Source organism: Lactuca saligna, chromosome 2 (assembly GCF_052625555.1).
Source record: "Lactuca saligna cultivar CGN05327 chromosome 2, ASM5262555v1, whole genome shotgun sequence".
NCBI classification, from domain to species: domain Eukaryota; kingdom Viridiplantae; phylum Streptophyta; class Magnoliopsida; order Asterales; family Asteraceae; genus Lactuca; species Lactuca saligna.
The window spans coordinates 123,319,926-123,330,769 of NC_136418.1; the positions used below are offsets into that span (position 1 = coordinate 123,319,926).

The window sequence follows — 10,844 nt, forward strand, 5'->3', positions numbered from 1 at the left end:
ATTGCGGCTGGAGTATGATGATTAAGTATCTTTTTAAATATATTTCCAAAGGAGCTGACCGGCGTAAGATACACTATCTAAAGGGCAGAATCTCCCACTCAATCATCTTCTTCAACGTCCACTGCCGCTGATGCTGAATTGCAAAACAAAGATGTTCGACCTATAAATGAGGTCCAGAATTTTTTAGACACGAGGCAGCCTGGCGGATTTTTGACTTTCATATACACCATCGCCACCAACCTGTCCAGGTGCTTACTGTACATGAAGAAAACATGCAACAATTGGTCTTCAGCGGGAACAACTCCATACCTAAAGTGCTTTCTAATCCATATGCTAGCATAACTACCCTACTTGAATGGTTTGAAAGCAATTCAAAGGATACACAAGGTCATACATATCTAGAATGTCCTAAATCGTTACAGATGGGATAAACAATCTAAGTCATGGGGGTCTAAGAGTTCATGAGTCATCAAAAATGGTAGGCTAGCTTGTATTTGTACATCCTACGTCCGGTGAATTATTCTACTTACGGATGCTACTATGTCACCAAAAAGGATGTACATCGCGTACTGTAGCTGGTACCGTTTACCCGACATTTAGGGCTACCTGTAATGCACTTGGATTGATAGGTGACGATATTGAATGGTTAACCTGTTTCATAGAAGCTTCGGTTTGGGCAACTACATCATAGTTACGATCACTATTTTGCCACCTACTTCTTTTCTGTGAAGTAAGCAATCCTCTTTTGTTGTGGGAAAACGCCTGCGATAAGATGAAAGATGACTATTTACATACGTTGACGACCCAAATCCCAGATAAGGCCGTTAGTCTCGATTCTGACATAATCGAACAACAGATAAGGCCACTGATCCCTTACAAACATTAACAGATTTCATTTATGGGGATGGTTCACTCGATGACCCGACAGCCACACACCTTTCAGTTAGGGTAATAGTTTCTCCCACAAATGATTCAGCCGATGAGATAAACACCCATATTTTAAAAATGGTAACAACTGTTGGTAGGACATACAACAGCATGGACATGATGCAGCCTAATGGAAAACATACATCAGATTTGGAAGGCATGTATCCAATCGAATACCTAAACCAACTTACCTTTCCAGGAATACCGCCACACGAGCTTGCACTTAAGGTACATTGTCCGATAATGCTATTAAGAAACATAAATCAGAGAGAAGGTTTATGTAACGGTACCCGACTGATTGTCTCCGGCCCAATTGTTACCAAACGTTATCGTGGCAACCATCATAACCGGGACTTCCATAGGAAAACGTGCATATATACCACGCATAAAATTCATACACAAGTTGTCAGATTTGCCATTCATCTTTTCGCGAAAACAGTTTCCAGTTAAACTTTGCTACGCAATGACCATCAACAAGATTCAGGGCCAATCGTTGCATAGAATTGGGATTTATTTGTCACAACCCGTGTTTGCGCACGGATGGCTTTATGTAGCCCTATCCCGAGCAACGTCTCCAGATTCCATAAAAATACTAATAAACAGCGCTGACACAATGGAACACAAATGACAAAAAATGTTGTCTTCAAAGATTTACAGCAAAATTTTACTTCAACCGAGGTCTACAGTATCATTACCCATTACACCATTTATCACCATTTCTTTATTTCATATCTGTTTTTGGCTGTTTGTTGTTCCAGCATATTTTACATATTTTTAGAATATTTCATTTTTCATATAAAAAACCACTTATCTCTACACGTTTATTTGTATTAGAATACACAAGCAGGTCGTGACAACCATCTCTGAACTGATGTCTGGCAATACGAGACCTGGCCATAGACAGATTTGTAAGTTACCTCCAAAAATAAATAAAATGAAAGTAGTTTCCACATTTTCCATTTTCCACAAACAATGACTGGTAAAACAGAATTATTAATTATGATTCCTTCATTTTATAAAACAACCAGATTTTTTGTTTAAAAAATTCACGGAAATTCAAAACCTGGTTTATTTATATTTTATTTTATGTTATTTAAAAAAATTACAATTAATATATGGTACATTTGCATCTAGTATACAACAAGATGCAAATTACAAATATATCCCTTTTAAAATAGCAGCTCGTGCAACGACAGCCTATTACCATGAATAGTGACATACATTACTAATGCATTATTATCAAAAGGCAGACAACATCTCTCATTATTACGCCATGGCTCATCGCACGCCACACATGTCTATGTCAACCCAGATATACAGGAAACAACATCTCTCATTAACCTGTAAGTCATATAAAATAGAAAAAATTTCATGTATACCATACGACTACTACCCTATGCTAACACCAACATCACTACAGATTTCCAGGACATTCGAGGCCACTTCCGCCACTATCTGGGACACCTTCTACCTTATACAGCATGAAGGTCAGAAACAAATCCGATCTACTGGTAACGTCATACTAATAACATTGGTTTTTACAGATACGATCCCCTTTACACACCCACAAACAATTCGTTTATGTGTATAGGATAAAACATTCATTGTTCGAGCTTCAATGAAGGATTTTCACTTTCAAAACAGTTGGTACCAAACTACATGTCTAACCTGCAAGGATCCAATCTTCAAAAGAGGTGAAAAGTGGTACTGCAGCGCACACGCATTGATCGAAAGACCAACATACACGTAACAATCTTTTCCAAAAAACAAAAGCTTACTACTCTATAACTAGCGTCCTTACAGCCTCTTCCTTTATGTAGATACAAATTCACAGTCACCATCACTGGCGATACGGACACCATATCCGAGACATCATGTAGAAAGCTGTTAAAGTCGTCACTTGAAAATTTTATATCCAACAACCCGTTAATAAACAGAAACAATCTGCCCTCAATCATCACTGATCACAAAGGAAAACCAAGAACGATGTCCATCCAAATGCTTAGAACATCCGCTCCCGAGAGCATTCGATTCATAATAATAGACATCGAGGACCCAACAACCACATAGGAAACGCCTATCCCAACAACACCAGCTCAACCACGAATGACAAGGACCCGACCAAATGACCGCACCTCAGCATCATCCACGCCCGCTCAACATGTTCGACGTACTCTCACCTACAATCCCACAGGTAAAGGCACATATGACAATATAAAATGCAATGATAAAATTTCCAAATACATACTAACAATTTGCAATTTCCATCTGGGGAAAATGACTTAAAAGCCCAACGAAGTTTCCAAACCGTTTAAAAAACCTCAATCATGTTTTATCTGTTCAAAAAAACCCAACAAACTTAACATTTTATCTAAAAAGCCCAACTAAATTACACTTTCTCGAAAGTCAAATAAGAGATACAGATGACGTGGCTTATTACCGTATCGGAAAAATGACTTGTTAGACCAACGAAGTTTCCAAAACGTTTAAAAAACTCCAATCATGTTTTGACTGTTCAAAAAAAACTCAACGAACTTAAACAAAACAAAATTGGAATTTTTTAAACGGTTTGAAACTTTGTTGGATTTTTTAGACAAAATGTTAAGTTTGTTGGGTTTTTTTGAACAGACAAAAGATGATTAGGGTTTTTTGAATAATTTGGAAACTTCGTTGGGCTTTTAAGTCATTTTCCCTTCCATCTGATAGACCCGGCACCAACAACAACTCCAAAGCGATCCACAAAATAGTTGGCATCATAGCCAACGACCATATAATCGATGTTTTATTTTGGGCAATATATTAATGTTTTGTGACAAACTTAATGGACAAGGACTGAAAAATCCACCTTTTATTTAGGTAAAAAACCATAACAAACACGTAGCTTTTGCATGAATATCGTTCTTCTCTGCTTGATAAACACGAACTTTTCTTTAAATGATGGTTGGAGTGTATATAATCCGAACGACTAATTATATTGGCTAACCAAAGATGAACATCATTATATGACCATAGATTTTTACAAAATGACAAATAAAAGGAAGCTTCTTCCAATCAAACAAAAAAAATACTAAATGCAAACATCAACATTATTATATAATGGTCATCAAACAAAATGGACGAATTTAAATACATGAGATATTCCCAGATTTTCTGACCAGGTGCCCAAGTCATTCACAACCACCACAAACTGCATGTAGAATTAATTACCACATCCATACCCTTAAATTACATCTACACCTCTGAATTCCCAGAAGATCAATGAACTTAGCATAATTAATGCCATCCAACAACTACAATGATCCCCTATATATCCATACTACAAACCCACCGGCCCTACCACCAAACACCACACACACAACATGGACACCATCATGCAGAACCTGCTCCAACAACTCGAAACAATGAAGCAATCGTTGGGCGAAGTTCAAAACACCTACAACAGCATCAACAGATCGGGGCAGAATCTACTACAGGAAATCATGGTGGATCTTCCATATAGGCACATTGTAATCACGGAAACCGTTATCAGTGACCTCGACAAGGACACAATCCTAATGCTCAACATGTTCGACATGTTGCAGGAGAACATGACATGCAAGAAAAATCATCGATGACCACCCAACACCATAACAACCATGGGGATATGCCGCCAGCATCTAATATCACTCCTACTATTTTGAAATCCAGTCTTTTGTAATCATCAGTTGCTACTGTTTTGTAAAACCATCCATCGATGAATGAATGTCTTTTTATCTATATTAATTACTCTGTTCGCATATTCATCCGTTAAGAAAACAAAACAACAAAGAACGACAAAACCTTCTTACCCCGCGGGGGTTACATTTCTAGTTAACTAAATAAAAGCGTACAACTATAACAATTTACATATAAGTAAGGGAAAATGATTTAAAAGCCCAACGAAGTTTCCAAACCATTCAAAAAACCCCAATCATGTTTTGTGTGTTTAAAAAAACCCAACGAACTTAACATTTTGTCTAAAAAGTCCAACAAAGTTTCAAACCGTTCAGAAAATTTCAATTTTGTTTTGTTTAAGTTCGTTGGGTTTTTTTGAACAGCCAAAACATGATTGGAGTTTTTGAAACGTTTTGCAAACTTCGTTGGTCTAACAAGTCATTTTTCCGATACGGTAATAAGCCACGTCATTTGTTTCTCTTATTTGACTTTCGAGAAAGTGTAACTTAGTTGGGCTTTTTAGATAAAATGTTAAGTTTGTTGGGTTTTTTTAACAGATAAAACATGATTGGAATTTTTTAAACGGTTTGGAAACTTCGTTGGACTTTTAAGTTATTTTCCCTATAAGTAATTATGTCTTTACTGTTTAAGCGCATGTAAGGTACCTTTATCAAATGGCTTGTGACCTTACTATGTAATTAGAAACTAGATTATAACTCGTATAGTACTATACGGGGATAATGTAAAACAACATTAAAAGTTATTAGGCGTTATAATTAATAACATATTTGCTACAATTATTTTTAGAGGCTTAGATATTTTATCAGTAACTATATAATTATTAGTATAAACTAATTTTACAATGTATTTTGAATATACGAGCAAATGCATGTGTTTAGATTTCTCCACCAAATTACATGTTTTTTCTATTTTGAAAGAATTCTACTTATCTTTAAAATTTTCACAATCGTTTACATGAAAAAAATGAAAATTAACACGCTAATATTTTTAACCCATATTTATGAAACGACTTTTAATAAACAGATTAGACACAACCATCCAATTAACGCAACAATTTTTATAAATTGTCTATTCTCATAAAGCACATTTATCTTTTATTTGTACCTGAAGTTACGAGCGTTCGTTTGTAAGTAAAAAAGTCATATGAAAATAACACTCTTTCCTGTTTAACAATTATAAAAATTTATTTAAATATTTACTATCAGATGAAAGGGCTTAAACTCTTATGTGTGAATTTCAATTCAAATGGCTACAGCCACACCCAAGGTAAATCAATCTCGAATCCTTTAATAAAATCAAACCTTTGAAGGAATGATCTCGTTCTAATTCGTAGTACCTAATGAAATCATTACATAAAAAATTTCAAAATCACAGAATTTTACACGATGGCAACGTACTTACAACACATTACCCATAAAAGCAATACATTTACATTATGCTCATCTTCATATTGAGGGCTCTTGCACTTTGGACTTACATAAAAATTTCTCATAAAAACTTTATCAATCAAAAGAGAGAAAAAAAAAAACGAATCAATGCATGAAAGAGTAGACCATGTAACCAGGAAATCCAGTAAGAATTCAACATTTAATGACCTACATAAATGATTGAACTCAATATTGTATAATCTGATATTTTTTAATTTCCTTTATACCACTTTCCAAAAAAGTTTTGTCATGCGATCTCATGTATGAAAAAATCATAATCACATCATAGAATGGCAATCGGCAGGTACAACTCCATATTGATCCCAATATTTAAGCTTCTGGTGTAAAAAAGCCACTTGCAAATCTAGAATCCCAAACACTCTATAAGAAATTAAGTTAATTCATAATGGAATTAATGATTTAATCAATAACAATGAATAGTCTCTTTGGTTGAGATGTTTGACTAACAAAACGTTTTTCCTTCTCAGAGAGCTCAAAGGTACCTGATTCTTTTCTCTGAGTCCAAAAACATTAATATTAGTTTCAAAGACTCGAATCGCAGAATCAAAGAGGAGTTTAAAACTTTTAAAACAAAATAAAAGAACATAATTACACAAGAAGTTACCTTGTTTCCTCTAACAAGTTTTATTTATTTCAAGTCAAATCCAATTAATAAAATTTCAAGTTTTATTTATTTTGTTAAGTCCATGAGGGTTAGAAAATAATTTAAATTATATAAATAATGTTTATATAAGTTTTCGGAATCAAAAGAACTCGAAAATCAACATCTTTCCCGTCAGAATCGAAAACCCTCACACCAAAACCCTTTTCGGCTGAAAACCTTCGGACCAAAAACTGATTTCGGCTGAAATCTCTTTTCCGGCCGAAAACCCAACCGTGTGTGTGTGTGTATATATTCTCGAAAACTTAGTCATTTTTTCACATTTCCACTCAAAAACACTCTCATTTTGCTCCTAAGGATCATCCAAGAACATTCATATCTTCAAGTGAAAATCTTCAAATCTTCATATTTCAACCAAGAACATCCTTCAAATCATCAAGTGACCGAAAACACCCAGGACCGAGAACCGTTTTCGGCTAAGAATCCCCGTGGAACCGAAAACTCTCTTCAACACTTATACAATTCTCGGTAATTATTCCTAACACAAAAAATGTTTTCTAACACTTTAATTAATGGTTTCACCAATTTAAATATGATTATGTGTTTAACTATTATTAGGATACCGTTAATTTCGCGCACCTCAATCCGAGGATCATCTCTACAGCACTGTTATTCTTACACAAACACATACTACATGTGAGTTCATACCCCTACATTTTCAACGTTTTTAATGTTTTTAGGGGGAGGATACAAGTAAAACACAAGGACTTCGTGTTTATGCAAGCATTTTTAAACAGTTTTAAAACATTTGCAATCGATTCAGACCCAAGTATTCGCTACATTTCATAAAAATATTCTTATATTTTAACCCTTTTGCAACATGTTGAGCATAAGGGTGTTATAATTTCATACAATTAAATTGCAAACGTTTTAAGTACACTACAAGACATTACAGTTAAGCTATAATTGGTAGGGTTTAGGAATCACTACACTACTTTACTCAGAACAAGAGCATCTATTCAAACTATAGTAGGTATAGTTTGGGAAGTACTACTCTAATACATTGATACAAGTATACGCTTCTAAAATAATTATTTTACATTACAAAGTACATTATTACAAGGCAATACATACATATTCTAGTACAAGAGAACACTACAACACTACACATAAATTAGTTAATACAGGGTTGTAAGGCACTACTTCAATTGTAGCCCTCAGGGTATGGAACTAAATCCTATATTGTAGACCGGCAAGCCTGGGATGACAAATGTCATAACTTTCAGACGCCTAAAGAACGTCGTGGAGGTCACTAGGTCATATCAAGGATGGTTATATGAAACTCACAACAGTATAACTAAAACATATGCTTACAGGATTAACATTACTTCAGTGGTTTTATTTTATTTAATAAACTACAGTACACTACTTTACACTACAGGTGGTGGTATCCAGGTATACATACAAAGAATTTTCATACAAATACAACATACAATTATAAGGATCTTACATGAAATAGTTTATCTATTTACAAGACTACATCACATTCACTATAGAAAATATTGGATTTTCTAGAGAAACATACTAGCATTTTCAAAGTACAAAGACAGGTTTCCTATCACTAAAACATACTTATGAACTCACCAACTTAAATGTTGATACACTTTCAAAATCACTTGTATTCTCAGGAAACCAGTAGACAGGTACACCCGCTGGATTTTGAGAAGACGGAGCTTTATAGAGTCTCGTCTTTTATACTTTTGTTGTGATACAAATTATGTTATGAAAAAATATAAATACAATATTTTATTAATGTAATTATTGTGTTTTCTTTTATTACTATTATACAACTGTTGTGATACTGTACATGGCGTTCTCCACCTCCGAACGTTTCCGTCGTTCCGGTTTGGGAGTGTGACATTTCCAAATAGCATAAAAAGCTTACTCTTTGACCTCTCTTTAAATACCCATAAAACATGACACAAAGAGTGTCGGGAACACGAGCCCTTAGTACAAATTTAAGAGCTTCATGTAGTGGGTCAATTACAATCGCCGAACAAGCTGGGAACCAATTTGACCATTTTGCCCAAACAATATCACCGGTAACAAAATCTTCAACTCCATAAAAACCCTTCTTTTTTTCATTCTTCAACGTCTCTATGGCTCTCTCGTGGATTTTATTAACTGTATTACCAAATAAATTTGGAGAGCCAGGTGAACTGGTATAAATTCGACTTACAACATTGTTAAAACCTCCCCTGATACCATGTATCGAGACATTGTCTTTTAGATATTAATTGCCTATCAGAAAACGGATTCCCACACTTTTCAAACTCTTGTTACCGGTAAACCTTAAAGGGCGAACAACACGACCTCGCGAAGATTTCAGTAACGAAACTGAACCCAAATTTGATTTCAATTCACCATGGATATACAGAACTCCATCGCAACACAAATTAATAGCATTATCGTAGCCTAAAAACCCATCTTCGTTAGCTGCATCTTGCATGCCTTTTTATTCTCTCGTCAAAGATTGTTTGAAATATAATACTCTTTGCAAATAAAACCGATTTTACGAACTGATAATGATCAATATATGCATATGCATTTATTTTGAACCTAATTTTCAGGTATTTACGGTATATTTGAAGTGTAAGATTGGAAGATAATTAAAAATTGAAAATCGTTACATGTAATTTTGGTAAGATAATAATTGATATAATCTAAACTGATCAACATCAATTTCGGCTGTTGAATTTAAGGGATATAGAATCTTCAAACTTCAATATGGAATAAGTAATTTTCAATTTTCAATATGGATTGACGAAATGTATATATGGACGGGAAAATTTTGTGCTAATTGATTCACATGTCACGTGGCAGATTGTTAGTCTAAAAGTTAGACAAGTGGATTCTAGGAAAGATTTTTATGAGGAGTAGGGATCGGAAAAGATATCCCTCTATCAAAAAGTTGAAGATTCAAGTTCATTAGAGACATTAATATAGTTTCGGATTAAATTAGGAGCCTTTAAAAAAATAAAAACATAAAAACATAAAAAAACAAACAAATTGTTAAGATACATTTATATGATGAGATAAATGCACCTTATCTGCTTTGATGTTTTACTATTGGTTATACATTTTAGTTATTTTTTTTTTTTTCACACATAACAATTATTGTAATTTGTTTGGACTAATCATAAAATACAATTTTGACCAATTGATATATTTTTTCGGACCAACAATGTTTTAATTTTGTATATATTTAATCATTTATGTTTTGTTTTTATACATATTTAATCCTTGTATTTTGTCTTTTTAATACATATTTAATCATTTATATTTTGCCTTTGTACATATTTAGGCACTCATCATGTGTATATTCATCATGTATCAAATTGATGCGTTCATCTAATAAGACACCTACAAAACAAAACATAACGAGTTACCATGGACAAAACAAAATATAAGTGAGTAAACTTGTACAAAACAAAACGTAAGTGACAAAAATGATTAAAGAAAAACCAAACATGCATATACATAAACCAATCGTGATATTTTGTAAACAATACAAACAAATTCAATATTCATATACAAAAACAAAATATTACCCTTAACTCATTATCCTTTTTAATATATTATCGCCAAAGAAATAAATTTCCAATTCAACACACAAAAGAAAGGTTATAAACCGATCATTCATACAATTCTGAGAACTAAAAACAACATAAAACCAACACCAGAATCGCCATTAACAATCAAGGTCACCAGGTATACTTCCCAAAGTGGTCGCCGTTATAACTCTTTGGACCCGACATGAACTGATTACCACCTTGTTGACCGCCGGAACTGTTAATGTATGGTCGCATGTCGCTGTTCGTCGGAATTTTACCTTCCTGATCATATGGATACGTACCTACAGTGCCGGAATTGTGCTTGTGCTCAGCCGCGAGATCTCCTACCGTTTTCGGCTTCTCGCCGTCGTAAATATCACCAACAACAGACCAACGGTTGGCGTTTCCGGCGTCAGCCGATGGAACTGTATATGACTGCCCACGGCCTGGAGCCATGTCTTTGATGGTCGGCTGTCGTTTCATACCGGAACCACCATATGTACCCCTCGTATGAGGTTGATCTTGGGTAAATGAATCCGG

The 10,844-nt window shown here is 34.4% G+C and overlaps 1 long non-coding RNA gene across 1 annotated transcript; it reads left to right on the top strand.

Annotated features, from left to right (window-relative positions):
- Positions 1-2,308: 2,308 nt before the first annotated feature.
- On the top strand, positions 2,309-4,661 carry LOC145031480 (uncharacterized). Its single transcript, XR_013676949.1, has 3 exons — positions 2,309-2,438; positions 2,519-2,673; positions 2,748-4,661. It is a non-coding gene; the product is annotated as an uncharacterized LOC145031480 (long non-coding RNA).
- Positions 4,662-10,844: the final 6,183 nt, after the last annotated feature.